General features: G+C 46.6%; 1 long non-coding RNA gene across 1 annotated transcript; it reads right to left on the bottom strand.

The window, feature by feature from the left end:
* Positions 1-18,175: 18,175 nt before the first annotated feature.
* On the bottom strand, positions 18,176-18,745 carry LOC127312887 (uncharacterized). The gene is made up of 3 exons (XR_007858648.2): positions 18,659-18,745; positions 18,378-18,558; positions 18,176-18,263 (listed from the first exon to the last, which is right to left on the bottom strand). It is a non-coding gene; the product is annotated as an uncharacterized lncRNA (long non-coding RNA).
* Between the last annotated feature and the right edge of the window lie 2,663 nt (positions 18,746-21,408).

Genomic DNA, 21,408 nt, shown 5'->3' with positions numbered 1-21,408 from the left:
TGGATCCCCGAGATGGGATCGGCGGCGGCGGCGTCTGCAGTAGGTTTTCCGTATCATGGCTCTCGGTACTGGGGGTTTCGCGACGGAGGCTTTAAGTAGGCGGAAGGGCAGGTCAGGAGGCGGCACGAGGGCCCCACACCACAGGGCCGCGCGGCCAAGGGGGGGCCGCGCCGCCCTAGGGTCTGGGCACCTCGTGGCCCCACTTCGTCTCCTCTTCGGACTTCTGGAAGCTTCGTGGCAAAATAGGACCCTGGGCGTTGATTTCGTCCAATTCCGAGAATATTTCGTTACTACGATTTCTGAAACCAAAAACAAAGCAGTAAAACAAAGAATCGGCACTTCGGCATCTTGTTAATAGGTTAGTTCCAGAAAATGCACGAATATGACATAAAGTGTGCATAAAACATGTAGATAACATCAATAATGTGGCATGGAACATAAGAAATCATCGATATGTCGGAGACGTATCACTTACTAGGGACTCATTGTTGTTTACATAACACACATGTATCAATGTTTCGGTTAATACAATTATAGCATGGTATATAAACATTTATCATAAACACGAAGATATATATAATAACCACTTTTATTATTGCCTCTTGGGCATATCTCCAACAAAAGTTTCCTTTAAATCCTCGATCAATGTTGTCCCCTTTTTTGATGTTATGACGACATCGTCAATGTACACTTGTACGTTTTTTCCAATCTGTGTTGCCAAGCACTTCTGCATCATCCGCTGATATGTTGCTTCCGCGTTTTTTTAGACCAAAAGGCATTGTTCTGTAGCAAAACACGCCATAAGGTGTTATGAACGCTGTCTTGACTTCATCATCTTCTTTTAATCCGATCTAGTTATAACCAGAATATGCGTCCAGGAAGGAAAGACGTTCACATCCTGCCGTGGAGTCGATGATTTGATCGATCCTTGGGAGGGGAAAGTGATCCTTTGCACAGTGTTTATTGAGACACGTAAAGTCGACACACATGCGAAGGACTTTTGTATTTTTCTTCGGGACCAGCACTAGGTTAGCTACCCATTGATACGCGTACAGCACGCGTCCGTTGGGAACCCCAAGAGGAAGGTGTGATGCGGACAGCGGCAAGTTTTCCCTCAGTAAGAAACCAAGGTTTATCGAACCAGTAGGACCCAAGAAGTACGTTGAAGGTTGATGGCGGCGGAGTGTAGTGCGGCGCAACACCAGGAATTCCTGCGCCAACGTGGAACCTGCACAACACAACCAAAGTACTTTGCCCCAACGTGACAGTGAGGTTGTCAATCTCACCGGCTTGCTGTAACAAAGGATTAGATGTATAGTGTGGATGATGATGTTTGCAGAAAACAGTAAGAACGAGTATTGCAGTAGATTGTATTCGATGTAAAGAATGGACCGGGGTCCACAGTTCACTAGTGGTGTCTCTCCCATAAGATAAATAGCATGTTGGGTGAACAAATTACAGTTGGGCAATTGACAAATAAAGATGGCATGACAATGCACATACATGTTATGATGAGTAGTGTGAGATTTAATTGGGCATTACGACAAAGTACATAGACCGCTATCCAGCATGCATCTATGCCTAAAAAGTCCACCTTCAGGTTATCATCCGAACCCCTTCCAGTATTAAGTTGCAAACAACAGACAATTGCATTAAGTATGGTGCGTAATGTAATCAACACATACATCCTTAGACATAGCATTGATGTTTTATCCCTAGTGGCAACAGCACATCCACAACCTTAGAACTTTCTGTCAATGTCCCAGATTTAATGGAGGCATGAACCCACTATCGAGCATAAATACTCCCTCTTGGAGTTACAAGTAACGACTTGGCCAAAGCCTCTACTAGCAACGGAGAGCATGCAAGATCATAAACAACACATAGATGATAGATTGATAATCAACATAACATAGCATTCAATATTCATCGGATCCCAACAAACGCAACATGTAGCATTACAAATAGATGATCTTGATCATGTTAGGCAGCTCACAAGATCCAACAATGATAGCACAATTAGGAGAAGACGACCATCTAGCTACTGCTTTGGACCCATAGTCCAGGGGTGAACTACTCACTCATCACTCCGGAGGCGACCATGGCGGTGAAGAGTCCTCCGGGAGATGATTCCCCTCTCCGGCAGGGTGCCGGAGGCGATCTCCTGAATCCCCCGAGATGGGATTGGCGGTGGCGGCGTCTCTGGAAGGTTTTCCGTATCGTGGCTCTCGGTACTAGAGTTATTATCGACGAAGGCTTAAGTAGGCGGAAGGGCGGAGTCGGAGGGCTGACGAGGGGGCCACACACTAGGGCCGCGCGGCCCCCCCTGGGGCCGCGCCGCCCTAGTTTGGCGGTGCCTCGTTGCCCCACTTCGTTTCCCTTTCGGTGTTCTGGAAGCTTCGTGGAAAAATAAGATACTGGGCGTTGATTTCGTCCAATTCCGAGAATATTTCCTTACTAGGATTTCTGAAACCAAAAACAGCAGAAAACATCAACTGGCTCTTTGGCATCTTGTTAATAGGTTAGTGCCGAAAAATGCATAAATATGACATAAAGTATGTATAAAACATGTAGGTATTGTCATAAAACAAGCATGGAACATAAGAAATTATCGATACGTTGGAGACGTATCAGCATCCCCAAGCTTAGTTCCTACTCGTCCCGAGTAGGTAAACGATAACAAAGATAATTTCTGAAGTGACATGCCATCATAATCTTGATCAATACTATTGTAAGCACATGTAATGAATGCATCGATTCAAAGCAATGGTAAAGACAATGGTTAAACAATTGAATCATATAGCAAAGACTTTTCATGAATAGTACTTTCGAGACAAGCATCAATAAGTCTTGCATAAGAGTTAACTCATAAAGCAATAGATTCAAAGTAAAGGCATTGAAGCAACACAAAGGAAGATTAAGTTTCAGCGGTTGCTTTCAACTTGTAACATGCATATCTCATGGATATTGTCAACATAAAGTAATATAATAAGTGCAATAAGCAAGTATGTAGGAATCAATGCACAGTTAACACAAGTGTTTGCTTCTGGGATGGAAGGAAGTAGGTGAACTGACTCAACATAAAAGTAGAAGAGTGGCCCTTCGCAGATGGAAGCATGGATTGCTATATTTGTGCTAGAGCTTTTATTTTGAAAACATAAAGAGAGAATAAAAGTAAATTTTGAGAAGTGTTTGTTGTTGTCAACGAATGGTAGTGGGTACTCTAACCCCCTTGCCAGACAAACCTTCAAAGAGCGGCTCCCATGAAACATTTTTATTTTTGGGTGGCACTCCTTCCAACCTTGCTTTCACAAACCATGGCTAACCGAATCCTCGGGCGCACCAACAATCTCATACCATGAAGGAGTGTCTTTTTATTTTAGTTTTATTTAGATGACACTCCTCCCCACCTTTGCTTTCTCAAGCCATGGCTAACCGAATCCTCGGGTGCCGTCCAACAATCACATACCATGGAGGAGTGTCTATTTTTTTGTAAAATTATGAAGGTTAATTAATTTGGGACTGGGAATCCCATTGCCAGCTCTTTTTGCAAAATTATTGGATAAGCGGATGAAGCCACTAGTCCATTGGTGAAAGTTGCCCAACAAGATTGAAAGATAAACACCACATACTTCCTCATGAGCTATAAAATTACATTGACACAAATAAGGGATGATAAATTTTGAATTGTTTAAAGGTAGCACTCAAGCAATTTACTTTGGAATGGCAGAGAAATACCATGTAGTAGGTAGGTATGGTGGACACAAATGGCATAGTTTTTGGCTCAAGGATTTGGATGCACGAGATGTAATCCCTCTCAATACAAGGCTTAGGCTAGCAAGGTTATTTGAAACAAACACAAGTATGAACTGGTACAGCAAAACTCACATAAAAACATATTGCAAGCATTATAAGACTCTACACCGTCTTCCTTGTTGTTCAAACCCTTACTAGAAAATATCTAGACCTTAGAGAGACCAATCATGCAAACCAAATTTTAGCAAGCTCTATGTATTTCTTCACTAATAGGTGCAAAGTATATGATGTAAGAGCTTAAACATGATCCTTATGAGCACAACAATTGCCAAGTATCAAATTATTCAAGACATTCTACCAATTACTACATGTAGCATTTCCCGTCTCCAACCATACAACAATTAAAGAAGCAGTTTCAACCTTCGCCATGAACATTATGAGTAAAGCTAAGGACATATGTGTCCATATGCAACAGCGGAGCATGTCTCTCTCCCACACAATAAATACTAGGATCCAACTTTATTCAAACAAAACAAAAATAAAAGCATACAGACGCTCCAAGTAAAGCACATAAGATGTGATGGAATAAAAATATAGTTTCACTAGAGGAACCTGATAATGTTGTCGATGAAGAAGGGGATGCCTTGGGCATCCCCAAGCTTAGATGCTTGAGTCTTCTTGAAATATGCAGGGATGAACCACGGGGCATCCCCAAGCTTAGAGCTTTCACTCTCCTTGATCATATTGTATCATCCTCCTCTCTTGATCCTTGAAAACTTCCTCCACACCAAACTCAAAACAACTCATTAGAGGGTTAGTGCATAATAAAAATTCACATGTTCAGAGGTGACATAATCATTCTTAACACTTCTGGACATTGCACAAAGCTACTGAAAGTTAATGGAATAAAGAAATCCATCAAACATAGCAAAACAGGCAATGCGAAATAAAAGGTAAAATCTGTCAAAACAGAACAGTCCGTAAAGACGATTTTTTTAGGTGCACCAGACTGGCTCAATAGAAAATGCTTAAATTGAATGAAAGTTGCGTACATATCTGAGGATTACTCACGTAAATTGGCAGATTTTTCTGAGTTACCTACAGAGACTACTGCTCAAATTCGTGACAGCAAGAAATCTGTTTCTGCGCAGTAATCCAAATTTAGTATGAACCTTACTATCAAAGACTTTACTTGGCACAACAATGCGATAAAATAAAGATAAGGAGAGGTTGCTACAGTAGTAACTACTTCCAAGACACAACAAAACAGTAGCAAAATAAAAACATGGGTTATCTCCCAAGAAGTGCTTTCTTTATAGCCATTAAGATGGGCTCAGCAATTTTAATGATGCACTCGCAAGAAATAGTAGTTGAAGCATAAGAGAGCATCAAAAAGCAAATTCAAAACAAATTTAAACCTAACCCACTTCCTATGAAAAGGAATCTTGTAAATAAACAAATTCATGAAGAACAAAGTGACAAGCATAGGAAGATAAAACACGAGTAACTTCAAGATTCTCAACATAAAGAGGGGAAACTTAATATTATTAAGATGCATATAACCATGTTTCCCTCTCTCATAATAACTTTCAGTAGTATCATGAGCAAACTCAACAATATAATTATCACATAAAGCATTCTTATCATGAGTCTCATGCATAAAATTATTACTCTCCACATAAGCATAGTCATTACTATTAATTGTAGTGGGAGCAAATTCAACAAAGTGGCTATCATTTTTATTCTCATCAAATATAGGAGGCATAGTATAATCATAATAAACTTTATCCTCCATAGTAGGTGGCACCAAAATACCACTATCATCATAAATGGGAGGCAAAGTATCATCAAAGTAAATTTTCTCCTCCATGCTTGGGGGACTAAAAATATCATGCTCATCAAAACCAGCTTCCCCAAGCTTAAATTCCTCCATAGCATTAGCAATAATAGTGTTCAAAGCATTCATACTAATAACATTGCCATTAGCACGCATATAAAGTTCCATAGGTTTTTTAATTTTCTCTTCAAACACCTCATGTCCTAACTCAAGATAAATACTATAAAGATCTCTAATATTTTTGTTGTTTTCCATTAAGCCTAACTAGTGAAATAAAAACATGCATGGAATTAGGTAAAGTAAAACAAGTAACTAATTTTTTTTGTATTTTGATATAGTGCAGCAAACAAAGTAGTAAATAAAGTAAAGCAAGACAAAAACAAAGTAAAGAGATTGGAAGTGGAGACTCCCCTTGCAGCGTGTCTTGATCTCCCCGGCAACGGCGCCAGAAAAAGAGCTTGATACGCGTACATCACGCGTTCGTTGGGAACCCCAAGAGGAAGGTGTGATGCGTACAGCGGCAAGTTTTCCCTCAGTAAGAAACCAAGGTTTATCGAACCAGTAGGAGCCAAGAAGCACGTTGAAGGTTGATGGCGGCGGAGTGTAGTGCGGCGCAACACCAGGGATTCCTGCGCCAACGTGGAACCTGCACAACACAAACAAAGTACTTTGCCCCAACGTGACAGTGAGGTTGTCAATCTCACCGGCTTGCTGTAACAAAGGATTAGATGTATAGTGTGGATGATGATGTTTGCAGAAAACAGTAAGAACGAGTATTGCAGTAGATTGTATTCGATGTAAAGAATGGACCGGGGTCCACAGTTCACTAGTGGTGTCTCTCCCATAAGATAAATAGCATGTTGGGTGAACAAATTACAGTTGGGCAATTGACAAATAAAGATGGCATGACAATGCACATACATGTTATGATGAGTAGTGTGAGATTTAATTGGGCATTACGACAAAGTACATAGACCGCTATCCAGCATGCATCTATGCCTAAAAAGTCCACCTTTAGGTTATCATCCGAACCCCTTCCAGTTTTAAGTTGCAAACAACAGACAATTGCATTAAGTATGGTGCGTAATGTAATCAACACATACATCCTTAGACATAGCATTGATGTTTTATCCCTAGTGGCAACAGCACATCCACAACCTTAGAACTTTCTGTCACTGTCCCAGATTTAATGGAGGCATGAACCCACTATCGAGCATAAATACTCCCTCTTGGAGTTACAAGTAACAACTTGGCCAGAGCCTCTACTAGCAACGGAGAGCATGCAAGATCATAAACAACACATAGATGATAGATTGATAATCAACATAACATAGCATTCAATATTCATCGGATCCCAACAAACGCAACATGTAGCATTACAAATAGATGATCTTGATCATGTTAGGTAGCTCACAAGATCCAACGATGATAGCACAATTAGGAGAAGACGACCATCTAGCTACTGCTATGGACCCATAGTCCAGGGGTGAACTACTCACTCATCACTCCGGAGGCGACCATGGAGGTGAAGAGTCCTCCGGGAGATGATTCCCCTCTCCGACAGGGTGCCGGAGGCGATCTCCTGAATCCCCCGAGATGGGATTGGCGGCGGCGGCGTCTCTGGAAGGTTTTCCGTATCGTGGCTCTCGGTACTGGAGTTATTATCGATGAAGGCTTAAGTAGGCGGAAGGGCGGAGTCGGAGGGCTGACGAGGGGGCCACACGCTAGGGCCGCGCGGGCCCCCCTTGGGCCGCGCCGCCCTAGTGTGGCGGCGCCTCGTCGCCCCACTTCGTTTCCCTTTCGGTGTTCTAGAAGCTTCGTGGAAAAATAAGATCGTGGGCGTTGATTTCGTCCAATTCCGAGAATATTTCCTTACTAGGATTTCTAAAACCAAAAACAGTAGAAAACAGCAACTGGCTCTTCGGCATCTTGTTAATAGGTTAGTGCCGGAAAATGCATAAATATGACATAAAGTATGTATAAAACATGTAGGTATTGTCATAAAACAAGCATGGAACATAAGAAATTATCGATACGTTGGAGACGTATCACCCTTGTGGCCTTTGTATGCAGCTCTTTGATAAAACCAGCCTCTCTGAGTCGATCAATCTCTGACAGCATGGCTTTGCGGTTTGGTTCCAAAAAACGCCACAAAGGTTGTTTAATTGGTCTCGCTATTGGATCCAAGTTTAGGTGGTGCTCGGCAAGTTCCCTGGGTACTCCTGGCATGTCAGCTGGACACCATGCGAAGATTTTCTAGTGCTCACGGAGGAAGTCGACGAGCGTGCTTTCCTATGCGAGGTCCATGTCTGTTGCGATGGACGTCGTTTTCTTTGGATCTGTCAGGTGAATCTGCACCTCCTTGGAATCTTTCGTAGTATTAAAGGTTGGCTCCCTGAGAGGCCTTCCTACATCTGGCAACACATCATAATCAGTTGTGAGCCTTGACGCCATATATTCTGCTTGCATCCCGAAAGTTTCTGACAGTCGATGAAAATCCTTGTCGCATTTATCAGCTAACGCGAAACTTCCTTTGACTGTAATTGGTCCCTTAGTTCCAGGTAGCCTCCACAACAGGTACATGTATTGTGGTACAGCCATAAACCTGGCATATGTTGGTCACCCCAACAAGGCGTGATATTGCGACGGGAAATCCACGACTTCAAACTCCAGCCTTTCTATCATGTAATTTTCTCGGGTCCCAAACTGAACGTCGAGATTGATCTTCCCCAACGGATAACTTGGCTTCTCTGGCGTGATACTATGAAAACGTGTGTCAGTTGGTTTCAGATTTGCTAGGGATATGTTTATCTTCCTTAGTGTATCTGCGTACATAAGGTTTAGACTGATGCCTCCATCTATGAATACTCGAGATACGTCGAATCCTGCGATCCCTGCTGGTAAGATAAGTGCTGACTGCCCTGGTCGGGGAACTTGCTGCGGGTGATCCGCTATTGTGAAGCCAATGTCCTGTCCTGACCAATTTAGGTACTCAATCGTTGGTGGAGGCATCTTCTCTGCCATGAACACTTGACGCAAGATTACTTTCTGAGCCCTGTTAGACGGCCTAGCTTTTTGAATCATCGAGACCGCACCGTTGGAGTTGGGGTCGACATATGGAGGTGGGTGTGGTGCTGCCGCTATTCTGAGCTGGTGCCGATTTTCGTCCGTAATTGCGGGGGGAGGTGGTAAGTGGATCTCACTCCTGGGCCCCTGGGGGTTTCTATTTGTTGTTTGAGCATTGGCTTGCCCTGCAAACCTCAACATTGCTTGAAAATTTCGACAGTCCTTTTGTAGATGTCCCGACTGCCTCTTCCCATTATTGTCGAGATAGAAATGCATCTGACACGGCCCGTTCATCATATCCTCGGGAGATACAAAAGGTCTCTGAAACCTTGGTCCACTATTTTGCCTGTTATCTCGAGAGTCATCTCTATTATCGCCTCGCTGCTCGTTACTCCTTTGATATTCATCTCTATTGTTTCCTCCAGTGCTTCCCCGAAACCAGCCGATATTTGGCCAGGAGCATCGTAACTCGAGAATTGCCGAGTAAATCGCCGTCTATTTTGAAAATTTCGACCGCGGTCCTCCTCTGGTGACCTGTGTCGCTTATTGTGAACATCATCTTCTCCATCTGCCCACTTGTTTGCTATCTCCATCAGTGCTGATACTGTCCCTGGGTTGGTTCTCCCCAAGTCTTCGACAAAATCTCCTCGTTGAATTCCTACTACGAACGCATCTATCGCTCTCTCGTCAGATATGTTCTCTGCCGAGTTTTTAATGATGTTCCACCTTTGGATGTACTTTCTCATTGATTCATCGTGCTTTTGTCGACATGACCTCAACTCTTCTAGTGATGCGGGTTTTTTGCAGGTGGAACGGAAGTTCTTGACGAACACATCCTCAAAACTGTCCCAGCTGTCGATGGAACCCGGCGGAACCTTCTTTATCCAAGATCGCGTGGCTCTGCTCAGATGTACTTGAATGCTCTGCATGGCTGTTGCTCTGGTTCCTCCTATCAGCTTCACCGTCTCGAGATAATCAACTAGCCAGTCCTCTGGATCTTGCAGGCCGTCGAATTTTTTAAAATTATCGGGTAATTTAAACCCTGAAGGAAGTCGAGTTTTCCGGACCCTCCTTGTAAAGCACGGCAGCCACACATATCCTCGTCATCTATCTCTGGGGAATGCCGATGTTCCCTTCTATTTTGCTGTGCTCTGTCCACCCGTGCTTGTGTTGCTGTGTCTCTTGCCCCACTTGTTCTCTCGGGACACAGTGCTGCTGCAGTAGGTCGTGGACTATTTTGCCTTGCTGATCCTTCGGGAGGCGAATTTACAAACGCCGTTCCCATGGCTCCGACTCCTGCCATGGCCATATTGTACAATGCTTCTCTTGGATCTTCGGGAGGTGGCTTGGATGCGAGGATGAAGGCTTGCGTCGCCATATACCCAGCTTCCGGTGTCTTAGGGATAATATTCCCCCTCGTGCCTATCGACATAAAGGACATGTCGAGGTTTTGAACCAGATTTTCTGTGTCAGCCTCAGGTATATTTTGCAGCCAAGATCTTGCTCTATTTCGAGCTTCTCCGTGACTATCTCCTGAAGTTCCTGAATGTCGGCTTAACTCCGCCCTTCGCCTACTTGACGCGGAAGCTGCCTCCCTTCTTCTATTCAGACCAGCTGTCTGTTTTTCCAATACTCTTCCAACACGGGCGAGTCTATATTGGTATGCTTGCAATTCTTCCGACATAGCAGTTGTAGTCATTGGTTCTGTACCATCCATAGCTCTTGCTGCTCTATCCCACGCTGCTTGTGGAAGTTGAACCCTTAAACGCGGTGTAGGCCCGACATATTTAGTGCCTAAACCTCGCCTAAGGTCAGCGGGATCGACGTATGGATTTTCCACATCGTCGAAAGCTTATGATGTCTCCTCCTGTTCGCGACTTGGTTCTCCAATGGCATAAATCTGATGATATTTTGGATTCTGAACCTTGCTGGGTTTGGTGACACCATCATATAGATTGGTGAAGACCTCTCCAACAATAGTGGATCCGTCGATGAAGTTGAAGCTGTCGATGTTGCCCGAGTCATCGCTTATATCGGAGTCCGCAGATGACTCGAAAGACATGTCGCTGAAGATCTTGGCGAGTTTTTCACTTGCCATAGTGCTGATGAAGCGTGGCGACGAAATCTCCTCGTCGCCTGACTCGATTGACGATGCTGAACTCGAAAAATCGGGATCGGCCGCTGATAATGCCGACGAGATCGGAATTTCGAGACGATACGCTCCTTCTTTCTCGACGCGAAAGTGGAACTTTCCGAACATCATCTCCATGGGCTCCTCCAGATACGCATATGCATCCAAACGGGAGGGCAGGTGAGGAACAAAATCAACTAGACCAGTTTCGATATGTTTACCTCTCTCCATCGCGTTGCTTGTAGTTGATGAAGTCGACGATCTTGAACGTGCCATCGAGATCAGATCCTTAACACCTCTAATCCCCACAGACGGCGCCAATTGACAAGGGGTTAACTTATCAATGCCTACAGATTGTAGACTAGGGTTTTAGTCGGAAGTAGAGGGTAAGTAGATCTCAAAGGTTTCAGCCGAAAAGTACCCGACGATGTAAAAACTAGGGTTGCGTGAGACAATGAATCGATGCTTTCTTTGTCCCTCGACTCCCCCTTATATAGGAGGCGAAGCCGAGGGATTCGTAATACACAAGTTTACAGAGTCCGGGAAGGTTTCTTCCTCATCCCGTAAGATTACAAGTATGTATTTCCTAATACAACTCTAGCTTTCCTTAATACTAACTTGGGCTTCCGAACTTCATATTCATCGAGTCGTGGGCCTTCAGTAAACCCCGGGTACCATCTTTGGCAGGCCCATTGGGGATGCCTATGTCAGTTAGTGCACTAAACAAAAATCTTTGGTGGTACTCTCACAACTCACTCAAAACTGATAAGAAAGGTAAATCTTACCGCTCCAAAGTGAATTAGTATTGGTTACCAACTTGGATTGACGGACTAGTGCACGGATGTAGCGAAGCGAATATTAAGGGTATAAGAACAATCACACGACAAAGCAGGATATATGTGGGGCTGTAGGTAGGCTACCTATTTGCACCAATAACAAGCTCTAGCGCTGACCGTAGACAACCAAAGATACTCACACAAGGCGATAAATGTTGCAATGCACACGAGAGACGCTAGCAAAGCTCAACGGGACAGGCACAAGATTTCTCAACTACAAGTGCAGTTAAAGAAAACTTAGGCCTTCACTTGATTCTACTAGCACTTCACTTTTCTTTTTGAATTTTCTTTTTATCACACGCAACACTTGTACCTCTTTTTTCTTCTTTTCTATTTTTTATTTATTTTATGACACAACTCCTTGATAACACGACCAACAGAAATTGCAAAGCACCAAAACCCTAATGAGCAGCCTGTCGAGCGGTAAAACTAGTCTCTTCTGGGGAAGTTCCTAGTCACTTATATCGAAAGGCTGTGTCTATGGTTGGGAACAAGCGCACTGTACGCTATGTGGATTCGGAGTAACAAAAACTGAAACTAGATGATAGCGGAAACACAAACCCTAACAACTAGATGGAAGAAAAAGATACGCAAAAAAACTACAAAAAGCAACTAAAACTCGAAATTAGTGCAATCTAAGGCTATGGCAAACCCTAACCCTAACTTTTTATGGCCTTTTCTGGATAGGAAACACTCACAACTCAACTATGGGGTGGATTGTGTATGGCTTACCGAGGAAACGCCGAAATCTGCTACCAAGATGATAAGTGGTTGCCCGATCTTCTCAGTAAGCGACGGGGTGGAGATGAACACGCGATGAACACAGCAGATGGAATCGATGATATGTGGAAGATAACTTGTATGATGCCGACGAAGTCTCTCGATTGATTCCGGTCGCCAATGCAATAGTTCTCAACCCTGCAAGATATTCGCAACTCCACACACTTGCGCACGTAGCCGCCGACCACGAAGCGGTAAATTGCAATCTTCTAATCCCCAATGGAACATCAGATCACACAAACTTTCAGTAGCACAAACACCAGATCCCCCGAATTGGTGCGGGTAAAACTCCAGATCGATGCGAATTGGAGAGTATGATTCAATAGAGTTGCAAGGCAATCAACTATGAACTAGGGTTTATCTTAAACGTGGTCTAAAACTATTATGGGGGCGTCATGAGCACTTATATAGACGTTCAGGTCGACCTCAGGTCTAAAAGATACAAAAATAACCAACCCAGATCGTGATCTGGTCGAGACAGACTCGGACTCGGCCGGCCTGGGGGCCGGTCGACCGGGCCTGGCGCCGGGTGCTGACCGGGCGCGGGAATTGTCCTGCAGTACACCTCCCGGTTGGCATGAGCGTATCGTCCGGTTGGCGCCGGGGTGGATCCGGCATGACGCCCGGTTGGACCGGGCCAGGGACCGGGCGCGCCGGCGTGGCGGCCGGTCTGACCGGATGCTGGGCCGGCCTGGACTGTGACATCTCCTCCCACGCATGCCTCCCTCTCCTCCCTCGCGCGTCCATGGGGTGTCTTTATGTCCAGCTCCATGTCCAGCTTCACGTCCATCTTCACGTCCAGCTGCTACTCTCTCGTGTGATGCTTCCTCCCTCTTCATACCTGATCATACATAAATAACAGGATTTAGGCAGTATAAAGTTCCCATCAATCAAAGTATCGTTTAGGAACAAATTCACCTATTGTTTAAGTAGCTTCGCATGAGCCCTTGTAATAGGTCCAATCCTAACTTCATTGGACTTAAACTTCATAGCAACTTAATCTTCATCTTGTAATGATGGAGGTAGTAGTGTGTTAGGGATGTCCTCATCAATATATTATCGTTAATATATAAAGATTGTCAGTATAAAATTAGTATCATCATAAAGTGTTTTTTCAGTATGAATCCAATGATACTAACCACGCACAATATAATCAAGATTTTGTTGCAAAAAAAATTCTGGTCAAAATTTATCTTAAAATACGCGTGCGTCTTGCTAATTGAAATGGATGTAGTATGCTACAATCAACTAAGAGCAACTCTAGCAGATCTCGTAAATAGGCCGGAATTGTAAAATAACTGCTCATTTTCAGTTTTTTACGGAAAATCGGCACCCATCATATCCCGTAAATACGTGTGACATGTAATTTTTTTTTGAAGGGGTTCGGATCGACCTCTACATACTCAGTCTTTGCGGCTAAACCGAGTGTGACCTCTACTCGTCCTCGCATTTTGGTGGGACGGAAATTTCAGCTCGCGCCAACTGCTTTCGCCGGTACTCGCTGAAGTGTGGCCAAATTCTGGCAGAATCTGGCCGGGATGGAGCGTCGCGACCTACCTGACCTAGCTGCGCGTGCGATGGAGGCCGGCGCGAACTAGCCCTAGGCAGTGGCGGGGCAGGCGCCCGGGCGGTGCTAGGCACGCGGCTAGTGGTCAGTAGGAAAAAAATGAAGTTGAGGAGGAAAAGGAAAAAAAAAAAAAGCACTGACACGTGGATTTTAAGTGGCATATTTGCAGGATCTGTTCTACGTGATATATTTTCAGCCTTTGAATCATCCTTACCTTGCTCTTTATATGTGTTTTTAATGGTCGGTATGTACACACATGCTCTAAGTGCATCTCCAACCCCACGATCCAAACGGAAGTGTCCCGTCGTCTGATTTTGGTTGTTTTGGTCAGCCTCCGGGCACGCGGACAGGATGAGATGTCTGTGACCCAATTTAGTCCCCAACGCTCCTACCCAAACAACTATTTCTCCTTCTTCCCCACTAGTAGTACTACTTTAGAAAGTGGTCGTGGCCGACCTCTACCCCGCGCGCCCCGTCTGCCCGCCCGTGGCCGAGCTGCAGCTGCTGCCTGGCCGGGCCTGCTCGCCCGTGCCGCGAGTGGCCGACGCGGCCGACGGCGTGCCCGCCCGTGCGTGGCCGACGCGGCCGGAGTCGAGGCGCGCACGGACAGCTCCGGCCGGCTCCACCCCCTGCTGCCGACGCCCGCCCCCGCGCCGGAGACGCGCACGCCCGGTGACATAGGCATCCCCAATGGGCCTGCCAAAGATGGTACCCGGAGTTTACTGAAGGCCCACGACTCGCTGAATATGAAGTTTGGAAGCCCAAGTTAGTACTAAGCAAAGTTAGAGTTGTATTAGGAAATACATACTTGTAATTCTACGGGACGGGTTAGAAACCCTCCCGGACTCTCTAACTTGTGTATTACGAATCCCTCGGCTCCGCCTCCTATATAAGGGGGAGTCGAGGGACAAAGAAATGATCAACTCATTGTTTCACGCAACCCTAGTTTTCATAATCGTCAAGCACTTTTCGGCTGAAACCTTCGAGATCTACTTGCCCCGCCCGCTCCGGCCCGCTCCACCCCCTGCTGCCGACGCCCCCGTGCGGCGAGGCCAGAGGCGCGGCTTGGGCGCGGATAGAGATGCGGCACGGCCAGGACGACGCTGCGCGGCGCGGGGCTCGGCCTAGGCTCCGCCGTGGCGGGTGAGGGCGGGCGCGCCCGTGGCCGAAGCGAGGAGGCGCGGGCGGGGCCGTGGTGGGCGTGCCCGTGGGCGGAGTGTGCGACGCGCGCGGGGCACGGCCGTGGAGGTGCGGCACGGTGGTGCGGCGCGTGGGCGCAGGGCTCGGCCTAGGCTCCGCCGTGGCGGGCGGGGCCATGGCGGGCGGGGTGGGGCGTGCCCGTGGCCGGAGCCGCTGCCAGGCGCGGCCAGGAACGCGGCGAGGTCGTGTCTCGGCCATGGCGGGCTCGTCGGCGTCGAGTCCGACGTCACCACGGCCATTTCGGCTCCGGCGACTTCCACCATGCATGAAAAAAGGAGGCAGCGGCGACGAGGGCCTCCGAGCGAGGGCGGCGACGAAGCTTGGCCAGGCAAGCTTCAATCCGGCGAGGAGTGATGGAGATATCCATGGCAAAAAGCAAACAAAGAAGGGATAGAGGAAAGAGAAGATATGTGACCTTTTTTGTCACTGCCAAATGGCCACGAACGGACATGTGCGGATGAAAAAGAACGCCCGTGGTTGTCCGGCTCGCCCCAAAAGTCACGCAAATTTGAGCTGGCTTTACGTCGCGCTGAACCTCACGGACCGTCCGTTTTACATTTGGGTCTTCGCGTGGAAACGTGTTTTTACCCAAAAGGACGCACGCGGACGCTTTGCGTACCAGCGTTGGAGATGCCCTACTCCTCCTGAAATAGTAAAGTATCAAAATTTTATAAGCAGCAACTGCGTGCCATCCGGGTAGGTATCCGGCTACGAATATGGCCACCATATCGCGATATCCACTCTGTCTACGCTAATTTTATTTTCTTAATACTCTTCGTCTTGTTTTTCTAGGTAATAACTAGAATTTAGTTAGATCATATCCCCTTTAGCTCATCTCTATATACTCCCTCCGGACCAATTAAAGGGACGTGCACGTAGTTTAAAAAACACTTTAATCATTGTTTGTCAATAAAATATGAACTATATGTCACAAAAAAATCACTAGAAAGTTTTCAGAAATATGAATCTAAAGGTATAGCTTTTGTAGATATATAATTTATATTTTATTGATCAAATTAATAGTTAAAGTTTGTGTTAAACTATCTGGAGCCTGTTAAACTGTAACAGAGGGAGTTTGTTTAACCTCCTTCATCCACAAATTTTCCATTTTCCCCATATAATTGCTAATAAAACACCTAAGGAACTATCAGTTGAGGGCTCATGAGCTAAAACTTTTGGCAAGATCTTCGTCGTCGCTCTAGAGCCTTTAACGAATCGAGCCAATTTTAAGATCCACATCGATCCGAGCCTTAAACAAGCCGATCTGCACACTAAGGGCATCTCCAACGGCCTGGTGCAAACAGACTAAAAGTGTTGGTTTTAGTCAGGCCAGACAGAATTAGGGAAAAACCCTAGTCTAGAGGGCTGACGCAAAGTGATCGTTGTGTCCGTGCCAACGCATTTGCAGCCCAAATTTGAGCTCGAGATGCATTGGCGCGGACAACAAACGAGTCCGCGCCTTTCCTGTCCGCCTTATATAAAACATGGCCCGCCCGCCCGTGACACAATAGCCACTCCAAATCCCGCCACCCGAAAACTCGTATTTGGGCGGCGCCAAACCCTTGCCAACGATAGACGGTGCCGCCATGGACATCGACATAGCCACCCCAACTGGTGCTCCCACTGGGCGCAGACGCCTCTCCAAAGCCGACCCCGAAGCGAACCGCTGCATCGACCGTGGCGGGAAGCTAGAACAAGGTGCCGAAGAAGGAGCAGGCGTCAGAGGAGAGGGCGGTGCAGACAAAGAAACGCAAGGACTGCCGCGCCGTCGTGCGGGGGAAGAAAGCCCATCAAGATGCCGAAGCCGCCACCAAGGTCACCACCAAGATGGCCTTGGAGATGCAGACACACGCCAATGTCTAGCTTGGGATATCGATGTCCATGGCTGATGCCATGTTCATGTTGAAGCGGGAGCGGTTCATCGGCCACGCCTAGGCATCGTCAGCGAGCTGTGTAAGTTCCCATGCCGCAAGGCCACCCCTACATCCGCATCCGTCAAATATGCCGCCTGCTACACCGTGCCCCACAGTGCAGGTCCAGGCACCGCTTTCCCGCCTCACCGACTCGCGTTCGTCTTCACCTGACGACCTGTTCTATAGGGGCTTTGTCGGGCCCCTCACTTGGACCTGAACCACACGCCTGGCGGGGTTCCGAGAGCCGCCCCCTCCTTCGGGAAGGCTTGGGACATCCCGTCGGAGAACATTCCCGTTTCCCACGACCTGTTCGAGGAAATGCCACGGCCCCTTATGGCCATACCTGATGAACAGCTCTCGTGTATGCACTAGTGGAAAACTGCTCTTTTGCACCGGTTCAAAAGGGCCATATGCACCGGATGGCCAACCGGTGCAAACCATCCGGTGCAAAAGGCCCCCCCCCCTTTTGCACCGGTTCGGTTACAAACCGGTGCTAAAGGGGGCACCACGTGGCCGTCTGTGGAGCGTCCGGCGGGGGACCTTTTGCACCGGTTCGTAATACGAACCGGTGCAAAAGGGTTGTGCCGCGGCAGGGTTTTTGTGCCATTCCCTGCCGCGGTAGACTCTGCCGCGGCAGAGAATTGCACTAAAACGCTGCCGCGGCCTGCCGCGGCAGGAATTTTCACTAAAACGCTGCCGCGGGCAGACTCTGCCTCCATTCGAAACACGTTATAATGCACACACATATATATAGGAAACCATTATATTACATATATCGATCGAAGTGACACACGTTCATGCATATATATATATATGTCTACATCAACTTTGAAAATAATTTCTAGTTATATTGGATGGCGGGCACATAGTGTTCTCCGTCTGGAGCTATGACTTGCTCAAGTAAGAACCCCGCCAATTCTTCTTGAATTGCTCGTACACGCTCTGTTACTAGAAGACCGTCCCGCAACCGTTCGATCTAATGATTTGAAGAAGGTACGATGTATATATATATGTGTGTATGTGAATGAAACACAAGGTGATAAAATAAAGCCATGAATGTTGTTTAATTACTTACATCAAGTTGTTCCAAAATGTCCCTCACATGGTGGGTATTCTGGCGGATGAACTCGCAAACGTAGAACCCGCATAAATTATTCCCGTCCTCTTGCCTCAAGCACTTTACGAGAACAAAGTTCAATCAAAATAATATATATATATAATCAAGGATGATAATAATAATGGTATTGAAACTAGAATCAAAGAGATGCGTGGCCTAGCCAGTAGTACTTACCGGTACATGTTTTATTCGAAGTTCTTTATTCTTTAAACCCGGAGCTTTGTTGGTGAACCGTTTCCAAGCCTTGTGGAGGATATCAGCCATGTCCCCCCACGCCTCAAGGGGTTTACTCTTCGAGTCCATGACTTCTACTATCCCGGTGTCGGGTTCAATGACTAGCAGGATATAGTGAAACCTGCGGACACACACATATATATATATGCATAACTCATCAATTACACTTAACACATGGAGTAAGCAAAAAAGATTTAATGTGTGAAGAGAGTAACACTCACGCGAAGTTGTAAGGAAATAGTATTGCCCTTTTGTATGAGTTTTTCCTTAAGACATGTACCAAGTTATTCTCCGTGTCCTTGGGAGAGTTGTCGATAGTATACCCATTCACAGTATATGGGTCAACGAACCCAAGATCATAGATTTGCCCCTTGCGGCATTCGCGAATCTTCATTCTGCATAATACAGTGAGAGTATGGTTATATGCATGCAATAATGGACGAGCCGCGGTAGAGACTTAATTACATAAATAATACTTACAGACAGTATGCACTCAGCAGAGATTTGTCGAGGGCGTCTTGGTTGAATAACTGAAATAATTCAGAAAATTCGATGTTCATCACGCCAGTTCGCCCGTAGTGCTCATCTCTTATTGCCACCATGATCCAGTTCTGACCGTCCTTACATGCATCCAAGTACCAATTATGTAGTCTTCGCAGCTGTGTTGATAGATTAGGCAACTCCGCAGCTCTGACAAGAGGTTCCCCGTATGTGTAATGGTATGCTAATTGGACATCGTCCGTGTACATGAATTCGATGCGGCTTAAGTACTCAAGAATACTCATACCGGCCGCATCTGCCTCATCTTTGTATAGTTTTATCATCGTTGGATCAAGGCACGCTAGGACATCGGGATACACTTGGAGCGGGGGGCACTAGTTTTTCTGGGCTCCAAGCTGGGGAACTGGTTTCCCTTCTACCTTACTTTTTTCCCACCGCTCTCTTGCTAACACATTTGACTTGCGAATAGACCGGTCATAGTTCGATGAAAGACTTGGCTCAGGTTGATGAAGGTTCTTCAGCAGTTTCAACTTCTTTTCCAGAGATATAGCTGGCTCCGGCTCAAGCTGGGGCTTTTTCAGTTTCAACATTTGTTGCTTGTGCTGTTCAGCTACGATCTTGGCATTTTCCTCAACTATATAGTCATAAGGTCTCTTGGGAGCAACCTTAGGCACTCTTGGGAGGGGCTCTTGTTTGCGTCTCGGTGATTTGTTACGACTCAGCTGTGTCGTAGCGGTCCGCCTAATTTTCCTCTTAGACTTGGGCGGCGAAGAAGGCTCACGCGGCGGCGGGGAAGGCTCACGCGGCGGCGGGGATGGCTCACGCGCCGGCGGGGAAGGCTCACGCGCCGGCGGGGAAGGCTCACGCACTGGAGACGGCTGCATCGGTGGAGAATGCTGGCTCGGTGGAGACCTTGTTGGCGCCTTCCAACCCGGAATCACAATGAATTCCTTTCGCCATAGAACTGTAGTGTTCTTGGCCTCTCCCAGCTCTAGCAAATCCCCTCACCTGCAGGGTGGTCAAGCCTCAGCGGCCCATACCCATCCATAACTTGATCCACCCCGGCAACAGCGTATCCAGGTGGAACCGGATTGAAGTGATATCTTTGATCAGGTACTGGCGGTAAGACATAGCCGATCGCCGCCTTGAGCGTTAAGTAGCCCATCGTTTGGAAATGTAGCTCACAAGGTGTCGACTCTGTGATAAAGTCCACAGGGTAGAGATCAGGAGGCATCTGCGGATCCACAGGGGAGGGAGGAGCCATCTGCGGATCCACATCTGCATCATCACCAGGCAGCTCCGTGGAAGCCACGCTGCTCTTCCGCTGAGATCCCTGGCCGGTAGCATCGAATGCAACTTCTTCTATCCGCGGATTAGGTTGAGGTTGGGTGACTGTGACTGAGCCTGACATTATCATCCTCACTTGCTCCTCTAGCTTAGCAACGCGTTCTTGAACCACATCCTTTTGCCTCTGACGGCTTCTATCGGGATATTTCTTCGTTTCTGCTGGAAACCCAATACACCACGGCTTGCCACCTGGTATGGTTCGTGTTCGTCCTGGGTGTTCAGGATTCCCAAGGGCGCGTGTGAGCTGGTCCTTCTCTCTTTCGGGACGGAACTTCCCGTCTTCAACTTCCTTTGCAGCATTTCTAAAGGCTTCGATGGGAAGTGGGTTTTCCCGATGTCTTTGTGTATATATGCAGAACCCTTGTGCGTCCAACGTGCCCCCATGCGCGTAAAACCAATCCCTTGACCGCTGGTTCCATTTCCGTACCTCTGGCTGGATCCCGTTTGCAATTAGGTCATTCTCCCATTTCTCCCACTTAGGTCTGCCAGCCTTGTAGCCTCCTCGCCCCATGGTATGGAAGTACATCTTATTAGCAACATTTTTTTTGTTGGTGTCTGCCTTGTCTTTGCCCTCTCCGATGTCTTGTACTTCACAAATGCCTCCCAGTGGTCTTTTATCTTCTCATAGGGGCCCTTGAAATCTGGAGTCTTCTTTTTCTTGACAAAGGAGTTGTCCAATTTCTTCTTGTAGTCGTTGAACTGCATTGCCATCTTCTTAAGAGCCCACTTCTTGACTCTTCGTTGTATGCTATTCAGCTCGGGATCCTCGAGTCCGCCTTTTATTATCACTATCAGAGTCAGCTGGCTCCGGAAATATGAAATTTACCATGAGTTTCCTAAACATCAGATTTTTGGATCTCGTATCGACGTAAGTAACTCCTTCGTCCGCCTTTGCAGGTTTCTTCCATTCTTGAGTGGTGATCGGGATGGTGTCCCTAACAATAACTCCGCATTGACTTACAAACTTTTTTGCGTGATGCTTGGGAGAAATCGGTTCGCCGTCTATAGCGATTTCCGTGATGATGCACCTTTCATGCTCTTCCATCTTTCTGTCCGCGCCTCGTTTAGTTCTGCCAGTAGAGTGTGTTGATTGGGAGGTCTAAAAGAAGAAACAACGTTAATA

Source organism: Lolium perenne, chromosome 7 (assembly GCF_019359855.2).
Source record: "Lolium perenne isolate Kyuss_39 chromosome 7, Kyuss_2.0, whole genome shotgun sequence".
Classification (NCBI taxonomy): domain Eukaryota; kingdom Viridiplantae; phylum Streptophyta; class Magnoliopsida; order Poales; family Poaceae; genus Lolium; species Lolium perenne.
The sequence above is the reverse complement of the archived record's forward strand: the minus strand, read 5'-3'. Positions and strand labels throughout refer to the sequence as shown.